The following is a 16,127-nucleotide window of genomic DNA, read 5'->3' as shown; positions in this document are numbered from 1 at the left end:
GACCCTGCCACCCCAATCCCCGCAAAAACCTGCCGAGAAGGAATGGAAGCCCCATCTACAAAGGATCCCATTGGGCCTTGATTCAGTAACGAATCCCCATTGCCGTGAGCCAAAAATGTCTGTCATAATGAAAAATGAACAACCTAAATGTTCATCGAAGGGGGAAATGGTTAAATAAATGGGAGGATATGCATGCCGCAGATATTAAAAAAAGAGTGAGGCAGATCTGTGGTACAGGAACACAGAAAGTGCCACACAGCTTGCTGTTATGTGAAGAAAGAAAATTGCAAAATAATATATTTATAGTTGTTGTTGTTGTTCAGGGCTAAGTCGTGTCCAACTCTTTGCGACCCCGTGGACTGTAGCACGCCAGGCTGTCCTTCACCATCTCCCAGAGCTTGCTCAAACTCATGTCCATTGAGTCGGTGATGCCATCCAACCATCTCATCCTCTGTTGCCCCCTTTTCCTCTCGTCTTCAATCTTTCCCAGCATCAGAGTCTTTTCTAATGAGTCAACCCTTCCCATCAGGTGGCCAAAGTATTAGAGCTTCAGCTTCAGCATCAGTCTTTCCAATGAATATTCAGAGTTGATTTCCTTTAAGACTGACTGGTTTAATTGATCTCCTTGCAGCCCAAGAGACTCTCAAGAGTCTTCTCCAGCTCCACAGTCGGAAGGCATCAGTTCTTTGGTGCTCAGCCTTCTTCATGATCCAGCTTTCACATCCATAGGCTCTCATTTAGGCTAATTCAAAACCAGCCCCAAGTAGGTGCCTATAGCCTTTAATATGATTGTAAATATGTATGAATTTGATTTAAAAGATTTAAAAATCATTGCTCTTTCAGAAAAAATAATAAAAATATGCTGTGCTCAGTTGCTCAGTCATGGCCAACTCTTTGCAATTCCATAGACTGTAGTCTGTGGGGCTCCTTTGTTCATGGAATTTTCCAGGCAAGAATACGGGAATGGATTGCCACTTCCTTCTCCAAAAAATATGCTACAAATGCTTAAAAATAAAGAGGGTCTGAAAAGAATCCTTCAAATTGTTGATGGGAAAAAAGCAATTGGCTGCAGGTGGGGATGGGAAAATGAAGGTAGACTTTCAATGTTTTGACATATCAGCGTTTTCTTTTTAGATATTTTTGGAAGGTTTTAAAATAATAGGAATATATGTATATTTACACATATGTATGTATGTATGTTTATCTGTGGAGGGGGCAGGGGAGAGAGAGAGAGACTTTTAATGAAGAATTCTCATTTATGTTCTGCACAAATCTCATTATTCATGATACTTATGTCCTCTAAAGTTGCCACGAACCAATGAACTGAATTGAATGAGCCAGTGCTGAAGCACTGATCCTATAGGAAGCCTCTGATCACAACATTTTCATTCACTGATCAACATACCACCTGGTTTTGTGTGTTTCTGTTTAAATATATCTCATTTAATATAAATAGCTAGGACTTCTCTGGTGCTCCAGTAGCTAAGAATCCACCTTCCAATGCAGGGAATGTGGCTTCCATCCCTGGTTAGGGAACTAACATCCCACATGCTATGGGGCAACTAAGGCTTTGTAGTGCAATGAAAAATCCCTTGTGCCACAACTAAGGCCCACGCAGCCAAACACACACACACACACACACACACACACACACACACACACACACACACACACACGTGCATATACAAATCGCTGACTCAGCTAATGTCGACCCCTCTAACTCATGGCCCAGCGGCTTCTGACTCATGTGTGAGCTCCATGCGCCCTGTCATGGCCTTCCTGCTGCAGGGCACCAGTCAGCACTATGCTTGGGAGCCATTTTAAACAGTGAAATCAGCAAGAAAAAGCACAAAAAATGTGAAAAGAGCAATACCAAATAGAGCACAAAAAGGACCCAGGTTTACTTACTTATTTTTCCTTTTCATTTTCCGGCCACACCCCATGCTTGTGGGATCTTAGTTACCCAACCAGGGGTTGAACCCAGGGACTGAACTAGGCGTGGAGAGTGCAGAGTCAAACCCACTGGATCACCAGGGAAGTCCTCGGGACCCGGGTTTACAGTGTAAGAACTGACACAAGAAACCAGCCTTGGCCAGGAAGATGCTGCTGAGGGCCACTTAGAGTTTTTGCCACTCTGAGCGTGTCCCGGGGTGATCATCAAAGTGCCTTGAGGGACTTCCCTGGTGGTCCAGCTGTTAAGATGCCACACTTCCCCTGCAGGGCGCACAGGTCTGATCCCTGGTTGGGGATCTAAGGTCCCACATGTTGCTCAGCATGGCTAATAAATAAATAAGAAAGAAGGTGCTCTGAGTATTGATTTGGGGATTGTAAGGAATTTTTAGCAAGGAGGCAAGTTCACAAAAATAGAATCTGAAAATAATGAAGATCAACTGTGTATAGTGCAGCCTTCCTCCCACGCCCAAGATCATTCTCATTTGGGGTTTTTAAGGTTCTGCTTGGCTTCTGCAAGTTCCCTAGTGCCTGCCACTGGCAGGCTGTGTGATCAATATCTGAGCTCAGTTTCCTCTCCTGTGCAGAGTCGAGCACCTGCACACTGCCTACTGAATTGCCTGACACATAGTAAGTACTCAAAAATGGCACTGCCGCCACCACCGCCGCCACCTGTGTTGGGCACCGGGGGTTCCACTGAGGTTTGGCAAAAGGCTGTCCACACCAGAACTCCAGGCTGGCATCCTTTCCATGTACTCTTTGTCCCATCTTTCCCTGCTCCGGCTGCACCTACAAAAGCAGACAACATCTGATTATTGGATGCGAAGGGAAGTGAAAGTCGCTCAGCCGTGTCCGACTCTTTGTGACCCCATAGACTATACAGTCCATGGGATTCTCCAGGCCAGAATACTGGAGTAGGTAGCCTTTCCCTTCTCCAGGGGATCTTCCCAACTCAGGGATCGAACCCAGGTCTCCCGCATTCTGGAGGCTGAGCCACCAGGGAAGCCCAAGAATACTGGAGTAGGTAGCCTATCCCTTCTCCAGCGGATCTGCCCGACCCAGGAATCGAACCAGGGTCTCCTGTATTGCAGGTGGATTCTTTACCAACTGAGCTATCAGGGAAGCCCATGATTACTGGACAATTGAAGCCAATAAAACTGTGACACCAGCTCCAGTGGGAACTTGTCCCCTTTGCAATGCCAGCCCCCTATTCTCTCCCATCACATCAGGTGTGGCCCCGGGGCTCTGCTCTCACCTTGGGAGTCCTGCGAGACTGCCTGGCACAGGATCCCTCTAGCTTATGGTTAACAGTCCAAAAAAGGCTCAGGCTCAGGGCCAGACTGGCAGCTTACCAGGGCTGGGCTGCCACTCACTCAATACTCCTGTATTGAGCACAGGCCTGGCGCAGATCTATGCCCTGTGAAAGGCTATCCGCTGAAAACACAGAGCCCAAGTGTACCGAGCTTCCTGCTCCCAACCTCCTGAGGCACCAAGTAGAAGGCAACATGTGTAGACACACAGCAGAGTGTTAGTGCTCTGGGCTCTAGAAGCGGTATCTCATGCTCCTGGTTTTTTCAGCTTAGTCTAGTTCAGCTTAATCTAAATTTCCTAAATGGCCCTAAACAAAAAATTTCTTTCACACTCATGAAACTACTATTTCATCAGAAATTTCACTCTAAGGCAACCTGGGAGAATAATGGGAACTGCAATTTTTAATTTTAAGAAACTTTTAACACTGGAAAGAATGGTTAAGAAACGAAGGAAGCAATGGACAGAGCGAGCACTCAAGAGTATATCCGGTCAGTCAAGGCAGGAAAAGGGAGGAACCTAAATGCCTGACAAATGGATGACCAAACTAGCAAATGAACCAACTTGTGAATGAAATGGAAACGCTACAGCACTCCTTCCCCTCCCCCACCCCCACCAAGGGAAAAGGAGAGCAGTGCAGCGAGTCGGCCAGGGGAGACACGGGCCTTAGCACACTGCTGTGTGACTGGCTCTGTGCCATGCCTTTCGAGTATATTAACTAATTGAACCTTCATGTCAATTCTAGGAGATAAGTACTACTGTCCCCATCTTACAGATGCACAAACTGAGACCCCTGGGAAGCAAAGCAACTGGCCCAATGTCGTAGGGCTGGTTAGCAGGGCAGTTGGACTTGAACCTGCATGGCTGTCTCTATGGGAAGTTGCCTCCCCAGCCACTAGCAGATACTGTCCCTCTGGGCTGTGATGGTTCTTATCCCTCAGAGGCACTCCCAGGAGGCTGACACCCTACCGGGTGGTGGGAGAGTGGGGCTGTGTCCTGCTCAGGACGGTGCCCAGATCCCACTGCCCAAATCACTGGGTGTCAACAGAATTTTTAAAATCTTATGTCTGTCCACTTCTTGCCTCGAAACGAATGCTGGGCCCCAACCCAGCTGCTCCCTGGCCACACCCATGCATTCCTGTCTCTCTGCCTCTCCCACTGCTGTTCCTGCTTCAGCCCAGAATGTGTTCTCCCATCCTTGTCTATCGCCATCTTCCCCACGTCTCTGAGCCAAGCTTCAGTGCCACCTAGTCCGTGCAGCCCTCCCTGGTTGTCCTTGCTGGGACACATCATATCTTGCCTGCCTGCTCCTGGGTGTCAGTAGTTAACTCTGCATCATTGCCCCTCCTCCCCCCTCTCCCCTCCCCCCACCATTCCCGCCCTAAGAAAGTCTCCTCTGCCAGCAGCCTGGGCCGCACCCCCTCCCCACCGCTGACCTTAGGATGCTGGAGAGCCAGGAGCTTTGTCCGGTTCATGCTCTCGTCCCCCAGCCTGGCACAGAGACTGACACAGGAAATGAACTCTTGGATACAAGGAGGATATTGACAGTAAAAGTCAATGACAGTTTAGGGCTTTCCTGGTCATCCGGTGGTTAAGAATCTGCTTTACGATGCAAGGGAAATGGGTTCGATTCCTGATCTGGGAAGATCCCACATACCTCGGAGCAACTAAGCCCAATTGAGCCACAACCACTGAGCCTGCGTTCTAGAGCTCTTACCTACTGAGCTCAGTCATGTCTGACTCTTTGCGACCCCATGGACTATAGCCCGCCAGACTCCTCTGTCCATGGAATTCTCCAGGCAAGAATACTGGAGTGGGTAGCCTTTCCCTTCTCCAGGGGATCTTTCCAACTCAGGAATCGAACTGGGGTCTCCTGCACTGCAGGTGGATTCTTTACCAGCTGAGCTGCCAGGGAAGCTCCTCGACTGCTGAAGCCGGAGCCATCTAGAGTCTGTGCTTGGCAACAACAGAAGCCACAGCAACGAGAAGCCTGAGCACTGGCATGAAGAGTGATCCTCCGACTGCTGCAGTTAGAGAAAGCTGGAGCGCAGCAACAAAGACCCACCACAGCCAAAAACGAAAATAAATGAATAGATCTTTAAAAACAATTTTAAAAAGTCAACGACGGTTTAAAAGTCATCTCCTCAGTAAGTTAATGTTCAGCCACTAGCTGCTAATAACATGCTGGTGTTTCAGATCTTGGAGTCCAGGACTCAAGGCTCCCTCGGTGTACATCACTTTTCATCACGCCTTTGTGCCTTTGCCTTGCTGTTCCACTGTATTTGAAATGGCCTTTCCCATCTCAGCTGTACAGAGAATCCAATCCTTGCAAACTTGGTTCAAGTTCCCTCCTCCAAGAAACGTTCCCTAGCTACTCAGCCCCTTCTTTTGCCCCACTTCTTCTTCTTTTTAAAAAAATGTTTTGTTTTGTTTTTTAATTTAGCTGTACCGCATCTTAGTTGTGGCATACAGGAATTTTAATTTTGGCATGTGGGATCTAGCTCCCTGACCAGGGATCAAACCCTGCCCCCCTGCACTGGGAGTGCAGAGTCTTAGCCACTGAACCACCAGGGAAGTCCCCGAACTACTTCCTGTTTCCAGTTGTCTCTGCTGTTTACACCAACCTGGGTGGTGACTAAGCTTGCTGCTGGACTGCAAAGGATTTGTCTGTGTGTCTGTCCCTTGACAGCTCTTTGAGGCCAGGAACATGTCACATCATCTCTCTGGCCCCAGGACCAAACACGGTAATTTTCAAGCATATTTAAGGGTAGACTTCTTTTTTTCAAAAGATTCTTTACTGTTCAGACAGTAAAGAATCTGCCTGCAATGAGAGAGATTCAGATTTGATCCTGGGGTTGGGGAGATTCCGTAGATAAGGGAATGGCAACCCATGTATTCTTGCCTGAAGAAATCCATGGACAGAAGAGCCTGATGGGCTACACAGTCCATGGGTTCGAAAAGAATCAGGCACCACTGAGCAACTAACACTTTCAGTTTAAAAAAATACAAGAAAAGCAGTTCTGGATGGAGATAGGAAAGGGGGCCAGTGGGATTCCTCAGACCCTGCCTGAGGACCTCCCTTGTAGTCCCCAAGCTTCTACAAAAGCTTAAAAACTCCTGACTCAGTACAATGCCAGGAACAAGGCTTGTTGTTGTTTAATCACTAAGTTGTGTCTGACTCTTTTTGACCCCAGGGAAGCACTCCAGGCTTCCCTGTTCTTTGCTATCTCCTGGAATTTGTTCAAACTCATGTCCATTGAGTCAATGACGTCATCCAACCATCTCTTCCTCTATTGCCTCCTTCTCCTCCTGCCCTCAATCTTTTCCAGCATCAGGGTCTTTTCCAATGAGTTCGCTCTTTGCATCAAGTGGCCAAAGTATTGGAGCTTCAGCTTCAGCATCAGTGCTTCCAGTGAATATTCAGGGCTAATTTCATTTAGGATTGACTGATTTGATTTCCTTGCAGTCCAAGGGACTCTCAAGAGCCTTCTACAGCATCTCAGTTCAAAAGCATCAATTCTTCAGCCCTCAGCCTTCTTTAGGTCCAACTCTCACATCAATACATGACTACTGGAAAAACCATAGCTTTGACTAGATGGACCTTGTTGGCAAATTTAATATCTTTGCCTTTTAATATGCCGTCTAGGTTTGTCTGAGGAGGCCTTACAAATACCTGAGAAAAGAAGAGAAGTGAAAGGCAAAGAATAAAGGGAAAGATATACCCAACTGAATGTAGAGTTCCAGAGAATAGCAAGGAGAGATAAGAAAGGGTTCTTAAGTGAACAACACAAAGAAATAGAGGAAAACAATAGAATGGGAAGGACTAGAGATCTCTTCAAGAATATTGGAGACAGCAAGGGTCAGTTCAGTTCAGTTCAGTTCAGTCGCTCAGTCGTGTCCGACTCTTTGCAACCCAATGAACCGCAGCACGCCAGGCCTCCCTGTCCATCATCAACTCCCGGAGTTCACTCAGACTCACGTCCAAGAGTCCGTGATGCCATCCAGCCATCTCATCCCCTGTCATCCTCTTCTCCTCCTGCCCCCAATCCCTCCCAGCATCAGAGTCTTTTCCAATGAGTCAACTCTTCACATGAGGTGGTCAAAGTACTGGAGTTTCAGCTTTAGCATCATTCCTTCCAAAGAAATCCCAGGGTTGATTTCTTCAGAATGGACTGGTTGGATCTCCTTGCAGTCCAAGGGACTCTCAAGAGTCTTCTCCAACATCACAGTTCAAAAGCATCAATTTTTTGGCACTCAGCCTTCTTCACAGTCCAACTCTCACATCCATACATGACCACAGGAAAAACCATAGCCTTGACTAGACGGACCTTAGTCAGCAAAGTAATGTCTCTGCTTTTAAAGATGCTATCTAGGTTGCTCATAACTTTCCTTCCAAGGAGTAAGCGTCTTTTAATTTCATGGCTGTAGTCACCATCTGCAGTGATTTTGGAGCCCCAAAAAATAAAGTCTGACACTGTTTCCACTGTTTCCCCATCTTTTTCCCATGAAGTGATGGGACCAGATGCCATGATCTTCGTTTTCTGAATGTTGAGCTTTAAGCCAACTTTTTCACTCTCCTCTTTTACTTTCATCAAGAGGCTTTTGAGTTCCTCTTCACTTTCTGCCATAAGGGTGGTATCATCTGCATATCTGAGGTTACTGATATTTCTCCTGGCAATCTAGATTCCAGCTTGTGTTTCTTCCAGTCCAGCGTTTCTCATGATGTACTCTGCATAGAAGTTAAATAAGCAGGGTGACAATATACAGCCATGACGCACTCCTTTTCCTATTTGGAACCAGTCTGTTGTTCCATGTCCAGTTCTAACTGTTGCTTCCTGACCTGCATACAGATTTCTCAAGAGGCAGGTCAGGTGGTCTGGTATTCCCATCTCTTGAAGAATTTTCCACAGTTTATTGTGATCCACACAGTCAAAGGCTTTGGCATAGTCAATAAAGCAGAAATTGATGTTTTTCTGGAACTCTCTTGCTTTTTCCATGATCCAGAGGATGTTGGTAATTTGATCTCTGATTCCTCTGCCTTTTCTAAAACTAGCTTGAACATCAGGAAGTTCACGGTTCACGTAATGCTGAAGCCTGGCTTGGAGAATTTTGAGCATTACTTTACTAGTGTGTGAGATGAGTGCAATTGTGCAGTAGTTTGAGCATTCTTTGGCATTGCCTTTCTTTGGGATTGGAATGGAAACTGACCTTTTCCAGTCTTGTGGCCACTGCTGAGTTTTCCAAATTTGCTGGCATATTGAGTGCAGCACTTTCACAGCATCATCTTTCAGGATTTGAAATAGCTCAACTGGAATTCCATCACCTCCACTAGCTTTGTTCATAGTGATGCTTTCTAAGGCCCACTTGACCTCACATTTCAGGATGTCTGGCTCTAGATGAGTGATCACACCATCGTGATTATCTGGTTCGTGAAGATCTTTTTTGTACAGTTCTTCCGTGTATTTTTGCCACCTCCTCTTAGTATCTTCTGCTTCTGTTAGGTCCATACCATTTTTTATCGAGCCCATCTTTGCATGAAATGTTCCCTTGGTATCTCTAATTTTCTTGAAGGGATCTCTAGTCTTTCCCATTCTGTTGTTTTCCTCTATTTCTTTGCATTGATCGCTGAGGAAGGCTTTCTTATCTCTTCTTGCTATTCTTTGGAACTCTGCATTCAGATGCTTATATCTTTCCTTTTCTCCTTTGCTTTTCGCCTCTCTTTTTTTCACAGCTATTTGTAAACCCTCCCCAGACAGCCATTTTGTTTTTTTGCATTTCTTTTCCATGGGGATGGTCTTGATCCCTGTCTCCTGTACAATGCCACGAGCCTCATTCCGTAGTTCACAGGAACTCTATCTATCAGATCTAGGCCCTTAAATCTATTTCTCACTTCCACTGTATAATCATAAGGGATTTGATTTAGGTCATACCTGAATGGTCTAGCGGTTTCCCCCACTTTCTTCAATTTAAGTCTGAATTTGGCAATAAGAAGTTCATGATCTGAGCCACAGTCAGTTCCCAGTCTTGTTTTCGCTGACTGTATACAGCTTCTCCATCTTTGGCTGCAAAGAATAGAATCAATCTGATCTCGGTGTTGACCATCTGGTGATGTCCATGTGTAGAGTCTTCTCTTGTGTTCTTGGAAGAGGGTGTTTGCTATGACCAGTGCATTTTCTTGGCAAAACTCTATTAGTCTTTGCCCTGCTTCACTCTGCATTCCAAGGCCAAATTTCCCTGTTACTCCAGGTGTTTCTTGACTTCCTACTTTTGCATTCCAGTCCCCTATAATGAAAAGGACATCTTTTTTGGGTGTTATTTCTAAAAGATCTTGTAGGTCTTCATAGAACCGTTCAACTTCAGCTTCTTCAGTGTTACTGGTTGGGGCATAGACTTGGATAACTGTGATATTGAATGGTTTGCCTTGGAAATGAACAGAGATCATTCTGTCGTTTTTGAGATTGCATCCAAGTACTGCATTTCAGACTCTTCCATTGACCATGATGGCTACTCCATTTCTTCTGAGGGATTCCTGCCCATAGTAGTAGATGTAATGGTCATCTGAGTTAAATTCACCCATTCCAGTCCATTTCAGTTCGCTGATTCCTAGAATGTCGATGTTCACCCTTGCCTTCCCTTGTTTGACCACTTCCAATTTGCCTTGATTCATGGACCTGACATTCCAGGTTCCTATTGCAATATTGCTCTTTACAGCATCGGACCTTGCTTCTATCACCAGTCACATCCACAGCTGGGTATTGTTTTTGCTTTGGCTCCATCCCTTCATTCTTTCTGGAGTTATTTCTCCGCTGATCTCCAGTAGCGTGTTGGGCACCTACTGACCTGGGGAGTTCCTCGTTCAGTATCCTATTATTTTGCCTTTTCCTACTGTTCATGGGGTTCTCAAGGCAAGAATACTGAAGTGGTTTGCCATTCCCTTCTCCAGTGGACCACATTCTGTCAGACCTCTCCACCATGACCCGCCCGTCTTGGGTTGCCCCGCGGGCATGGTTTGGTTTCATTGAGTTAGACAAGGCTGTGGTCCTAGTATGATTAGATTGACTAGTTTTCTGTGAGTATGGTTTCAGTGTGTCTGCCCTCTGATGCCCTCTTGCAACATCTACCATCTTACTTGGGTTTCTCTTACCTTGAGCTTGGGGTATGTCTTCACGGCTGCTCCAGCAAAGCGCAGCCGCTGCTCCTACAAACGCTTTTTTTTTTTTCTTTTTTTTTTTTTTTAAGAAAGCCATGTTTACTTTTTGTTTATTTTTGGCTGCACTGGCTCTTTGTTGAGGTCCCCAGGGGCTATTCTCTAGTTGTTTCTCATTGCAGCGGCTTCTCTTTCAACAAATACTTTTAAAATGATTTGAAGACCAAATACCTTCAGGACCCAGAAGAGAGAATTCCTTAGAGTACAATTTCAGACCCGTTGCCTGGAATAGGAGACACAGGAGGGCTTCCGGTCAGCAGTGAGGGATTGGGGGCAGCCCCATCATTCTCCAGCCAGGCAGGGACCTCACCTCCTGGACCACAGTTTTCTCTTTCATACAGTGAGAATAATGTCACCTCACCCAGGCTGGGCTGTGATTGTTGATTATTTCTGGGGTTGGGGCTGTGTGCCCCTCGCTTCTCTCCCAGTCATATCATCCATGTCCACCTGAAGGAAGACAACCTGGGAGGTAAGAGGTAGGCCAGTCTGGGATGATGATTTGAGCTGGGGCTTTATTCTGAGTTTGATTGGCTGTGGATCATCTCTGAGCCTGAGTTTGCTCACCCGTCAAATGGGGACAAACAGCAGTTCACAGGGTGCAGAAGTCTTACTGTGCAGGAGGCGCACATGGGCTCAGGTCTGGACTGCCCTGCTCTGAGTCCTGGCTCTCTCATTTTCTAGCCCTGGGGACCTTAAGCAGGTTAGGTTATTTAACATCTTTGAGCCTCAGTTTCCCCATCTGTAAAAACAGGGTAATATTAGAACCTACCTCATATGACTGGATAAATGACTGCACATGAAGTGCTTAGGACAGTGTCTGGCATGTAATAACTGCTATGGATAGACGAGCAATTGGTACCACCCAATGGGGCTGCAGATGGTGACTGCAGCCATGAAATTAAAAGACACTTACTTCTTGGAAGGAAAGTTATGACCAACCTAGATAGCATATTTAAAAGCAGAGACATTATTTTGCAAACAAAGGTCCGTCTAGTCAAGGCTATGGTTTTTCCTGTGGTCACGTATGGATGTGAGAGTTGGACTGTGAAGAAAGCTGAGCGCCGAAGAATTGATGCTTTTGAACTGTGGTGTTGGAGAAGACTCATGAGAGTCCCTTGGACTGCAAGGAGGTCCAACCAGTCCATTCTGAAGGAGATCAGCCCTGGGATTTCTTTGGAGGGAATGATGCTGAAGCTGAAACTCCAATACTTTGGCTACCTCATGTGAAGAGTTGACTCATTGGAAAAGACTATGATGCTGGGAGGGATTGGGGGCAGGAGGAGAAGAGGATGACAGAGGATGAGATGGCTGGATGGCATCACGGACTCTTGGACGTGAGTCTGAGTGAACTCCGGGAGTTGGTGGTGGACAGGGAGACCTGGCGTGCTGCGATTCATGGGGTCGCAAAGAGTCGGACACAACTGAGCAACTGAACTGAACTGAACGGGGCTCTGATGTGGATTAAATCAGAGAATACTTAGAATATGCCCTATCCCAGAGCCTGGTATATGGTAACAATTTAATTGACAAAAGCTGTTATTTAGCATTAATTTAGCTCTAATTCAGCACATTACGTATGATCTCTTGGCGCAAAAACAAACAAAGCTGGACAGGAACTCCAAGGCTTTCGATCTCACTGTGCGATCTCCTGTGAAAGGGGCCTGGGTGGGTGCCCCGCGGTGAGGTTCTGGGTGTGTCCCACCCCTGCCTCAGAGAAAGGTGCCCCCTCCCACCTGTTCCCACTCATCTCCCTCAGAACCCTGTGTCTGCCCATCTATGTAGCGATCAGACTTGACCCTGGAGAGCAGCAAAGATCCTATCACTGCCCTGGGGCTGACAGGAGGGTTTATAATTATGGGTTTCACTGAAATTATGGATATGATGAACAGTGCTTTCTGTGGCTCCTCTAAGGGCTCTGCGGGCCCCTCCCCGGCCCCTCCCGCCTTGCCCCCAGAAGCCAGCACTCCACCATGTGCGCTAGGCACTTTATGTGAAGTATCTCATTTTGATCCTCACACAGGGCGTCATTTCCTCCACTTTTCAGATGAGGAAACTGAGGCTCAGGGAGGCCAAGTGATCCACAGTGAAGGTGGTGGCCAAAACAGGCTCCAAGGTCTATCCAGCCCCAGGGTCTAGGAGCTTAACCTCCACCCCAGCGTGCATCCCACATGGGACCAAAGTCTGGTTGTAATCGTCCAGGTAGGAACCTGGGCTCCGGAGCCCAAGAGCCCTGGGTTTGATTCTTGGCTCTGACCTGTGTCATCCTGGGCTGTCATATCTCCTCTCTGAGCCTGGGTTTCTTCCCATGTGTGTTGCAAGGACTAGCTGAGAAAATGGCTCTAAGTGCCTGAGACAGATAGGGGTTCAGTAAGAGTCAGATATCATTCAATCACTGCTGGTGTCGTTAGGCTGCATTGATGAAGAACACGGAAATCACTGTCTTCACAGATATAGACATCAGAGCGTTAGGAAACCTCTTGCTATTAGACCTGCCGTGTGTGACATTTTCAGTTTTGTCCAGACCCTGAGTCATGAAGAGGTGGACTGAGTCACGGGGTTTCCCTTTTGCTTTTATTAAGCCATCAAGTTGCCAGCCGTACAGTAAATAACAGGATCTTGAATGGAGAGCAAATGCAGTGGATCCCCGGGTTGGCTGTGTGAGTGGCGCTCAGTCCCTGAACCTCTCTGTTTCTGAGTTTCTCTCTAAATGACTGTGTTGATCTTTTGCCAGGAGGCTGGCAGTGACCGCAGGGTAAAGCCCGGAGCTCTCAGCGGGAAAGGGGTTTTAGAAGTCCTGTGTCATCCTGGCCTTGTTCTCCTGTTTCCATGACTACCTGGGAGGGGAAGATGCGCAACAGGGAAGAGAAGAGGGAGGGGACAGTTATTTACTGATCTGGGAGCATCTCTCCAAGGCAGAGCACTGAGGCTGATCGTCTCCTGTGACCCATTCCCTTCTGTGGCCCAGAGCAAATATCATCCTGGCTGGTGGTGACTAGGCTACGGTCGTTTTGCTCCAACTTATTCACCTCTCCCGGCAAGCCAGGAAGGAAATACCACGCCTGGCATTGGGCAACGCCAAGGCCCAGGCAGGGCTCCATTAAGCCCCAGAAGGAACCCCGATTCCCGTCTGCTGGGCCCCACCCGCACAATGCTGGAGCTTCGTCGCTAATTTATGAGCTTCTCCACTTTGCCTGTTATTGTGTTCCTCTTATTAATGAGCGGGCTTAGCATATTCAGGACTTCCTTAATTAGCGCTTCCTCCTTCCTGAGCGTTCTGTCTTTGGACTTTTATAGGTCCTTTATGGCCTTGCACAGTTTGGCATTGTGCCAGACAACTCGGTCTTCCCACTGGAAAGCACAAAGCGCGGGATGAGGGGCCGAGATGACCACCTCCTTCCAGTGGGTGGACTGGGTACCATGTCAGCTCAGGCCCAGAGGGGTTCTTGCTCCCGAGGGCCACCAGCCCACCAGCTCCTTCCACGGAGGGCAAACACCACATATGACCAGCATGGAACTAGGGGGATTCTGTACACACACTTCTTTAAAAATTCAGAGGCCTTGAGTTTGGTCTCTAAAGGTGCATGCGTGCTAAGTCGCTTCAGTGTGTCTGACTCTGTGCGACCCCATGGACTGCAGCCCACCAGGCTCCTCTGTCCATGGGGATCCTCCAGGCAAGAATACTGGAGTGGGTTGCCATGCCCTCCTCCAGCGGATCTTCCCGACCCAGGGATTGAACCCATCTCCTGCATTGGCAGGCGGGTTCTTTACCACTAATTCCACCTGTGTAGCAGACGTCTATCTGGTTTACAGCTCTTTTGAGCTTCCTGGTTTCTGAGGTAGGTCTGTGGGGCAGCTTTTCACTTTGGAGGCACTTTTCCCTCCATTTCTCTCTGGCTGAGGTGGGTGGGGGGAAGGATCGGAGGTGAGGGGACACAGTCCCAGGGAACAAAAACGCCTTTCTTTTCATTCCGTGGCGCTCCAAAACACACCGGCACGCTTAATAAAACAGGTGGCAGGCCCAGCGAATCCAGGTGCTGACTCAGCCCTGACACCTCTTCCTTTCATCTTGGGCCTCGACTGTGTTACCAGCCGTGCTTAATGAGAAGCGAAGGAAGAGTTCATCTCCTTAACACACCGCCCTGAAGCTGCTGTGCGTACCGTGTTCCTCTCCCAGGATACTGGAGCCGTCATTCCTGGTTGTATTAATAATTTACCTGGTCTGCCCAAGAACTACTGATAGGGTCATCCTGAAAACAGCAACAACAAAGCCAAACCATTGATACGGTTATTTTTTTTAGGGGAGGGGTGAAGCAAGTTTATAAAACACAATGGCTGATGTGCAATTCCGTATTTTTGGTGGAAAAAAAAGATTCCACTCATGGACAGAAGTACAGTTAGGAAGGTTTAAAAGATTAGTATTGAATGGTGGTATAATACATTAAAAATTTTTTTTAGGTATTGATTGCCTTTGGTAATTTTGAAAATTTTCTCCAACCGGGAGGGAGGTGGCAGGGGGGTTCAGGATGGGGGACACATGTACACCCATGGCTGATTCATGTCAGTGTATGGCAAAAACCACTACAATATTTCACAGTAATTAGCCTCCAATCAAAATAAATAAATTAAAAAAATTTCTCCAACAAACATACATTAGATTTTTTTTTTTTTTAAAGATAAATCCACAAACCTCAGGATATCCATGGTTATTCAAACCTGGACTTAGTTTAAACTGTCTCTAGGATACAGACAAAAAATCTATATGTCAGTAGCTAATTTCCACTTTTATCCCTCCTTCCTCAGTTCAGACCCGCCCTCCCCCCCAAGCCCAGGGGGCTGAAGCTAATGAGAAATTAACGCTCATTATCTGTTTGACTCTGTAGCGCATTCCCCTCCCGCCCAAGACCTGGCTTCTTCCCATAGTGAGAGCTGTCAAAGAAGTGCGTGGTGGTGGGAGAGGCTGTCTTTCCACAGCCCTAAAATGTTTGGTTTCCCTAACCTCTGCTTTCTCCTGAAAGGCTGGGGATTAGAGCTACTATCTGTTCTCAGAGGGCATTTGTTTATAAAAATTTTCTGTTCAAACCTGGGTTGAGACAAGCAGAATCTCGAGTGTGGAACCAGGCTTCTCTCTTCCATCTGTCTGGAGCTGTGTCCTCTGCAAAAGCCAGGAGAAGGCCAGGCCTCAGAGAGAAGCTTCTGGTCTAAGTGTCTCCAGTTTTCTCGAAAATGGCCTGCCTCCGCACCTGCAGTTAAGCCTTGGTGAAGTCTTGGTGTCACCCCACTTTAAGGAAGGAGAAGAGATTATAAAACAGACCTAGAAGACTGGGAAGGTGACAGCCAGTCATTCAGGAGCAAAACAGCATTTTTGGTTGATGAAGTTTGAAAACTGATTTTAAAACCCCAGATGGCAGTTCCCAGGAGATGAGGAGCAATGCCCTCCAAGCAGGACTCAGCTACGGGAGCCGCTGCTTCCCGGAAGTTCTCCTGCGCCTCCCTTCCACTCACAAAGCACCGAGGTCTGCGAGGAGGGCCTTCTGAGAGGCCCAGCGCTGCCTCAGGCTTGCTGCCCTGCTGCTGTTTCAGCCGAGAGGCTGCAAACTTCAGAGGGAGGCGACCTCCCAGGAGACTATATTCACGCCAAGGAAGGCTTGTGTGAAGGGGGCTG

The sequence above is a fragment of the Ovis aries genome, chromosome 2 (assembly GCF_016772045.2).
Source record: "Ovis aries strain OAR_USU_Benz2616 breed Rambouillet chromosome 2, ARS-UI_Ramb_v3.0, whole genome shotgun sequence".
NCBI lineage: Eukaryota > Metazoa > Chordata > Mammalia > Artiodactyla > Bovidae > Ovis > Ovis aries.
Note: the sequence above shows the minus strand (reverse complement) of the source record.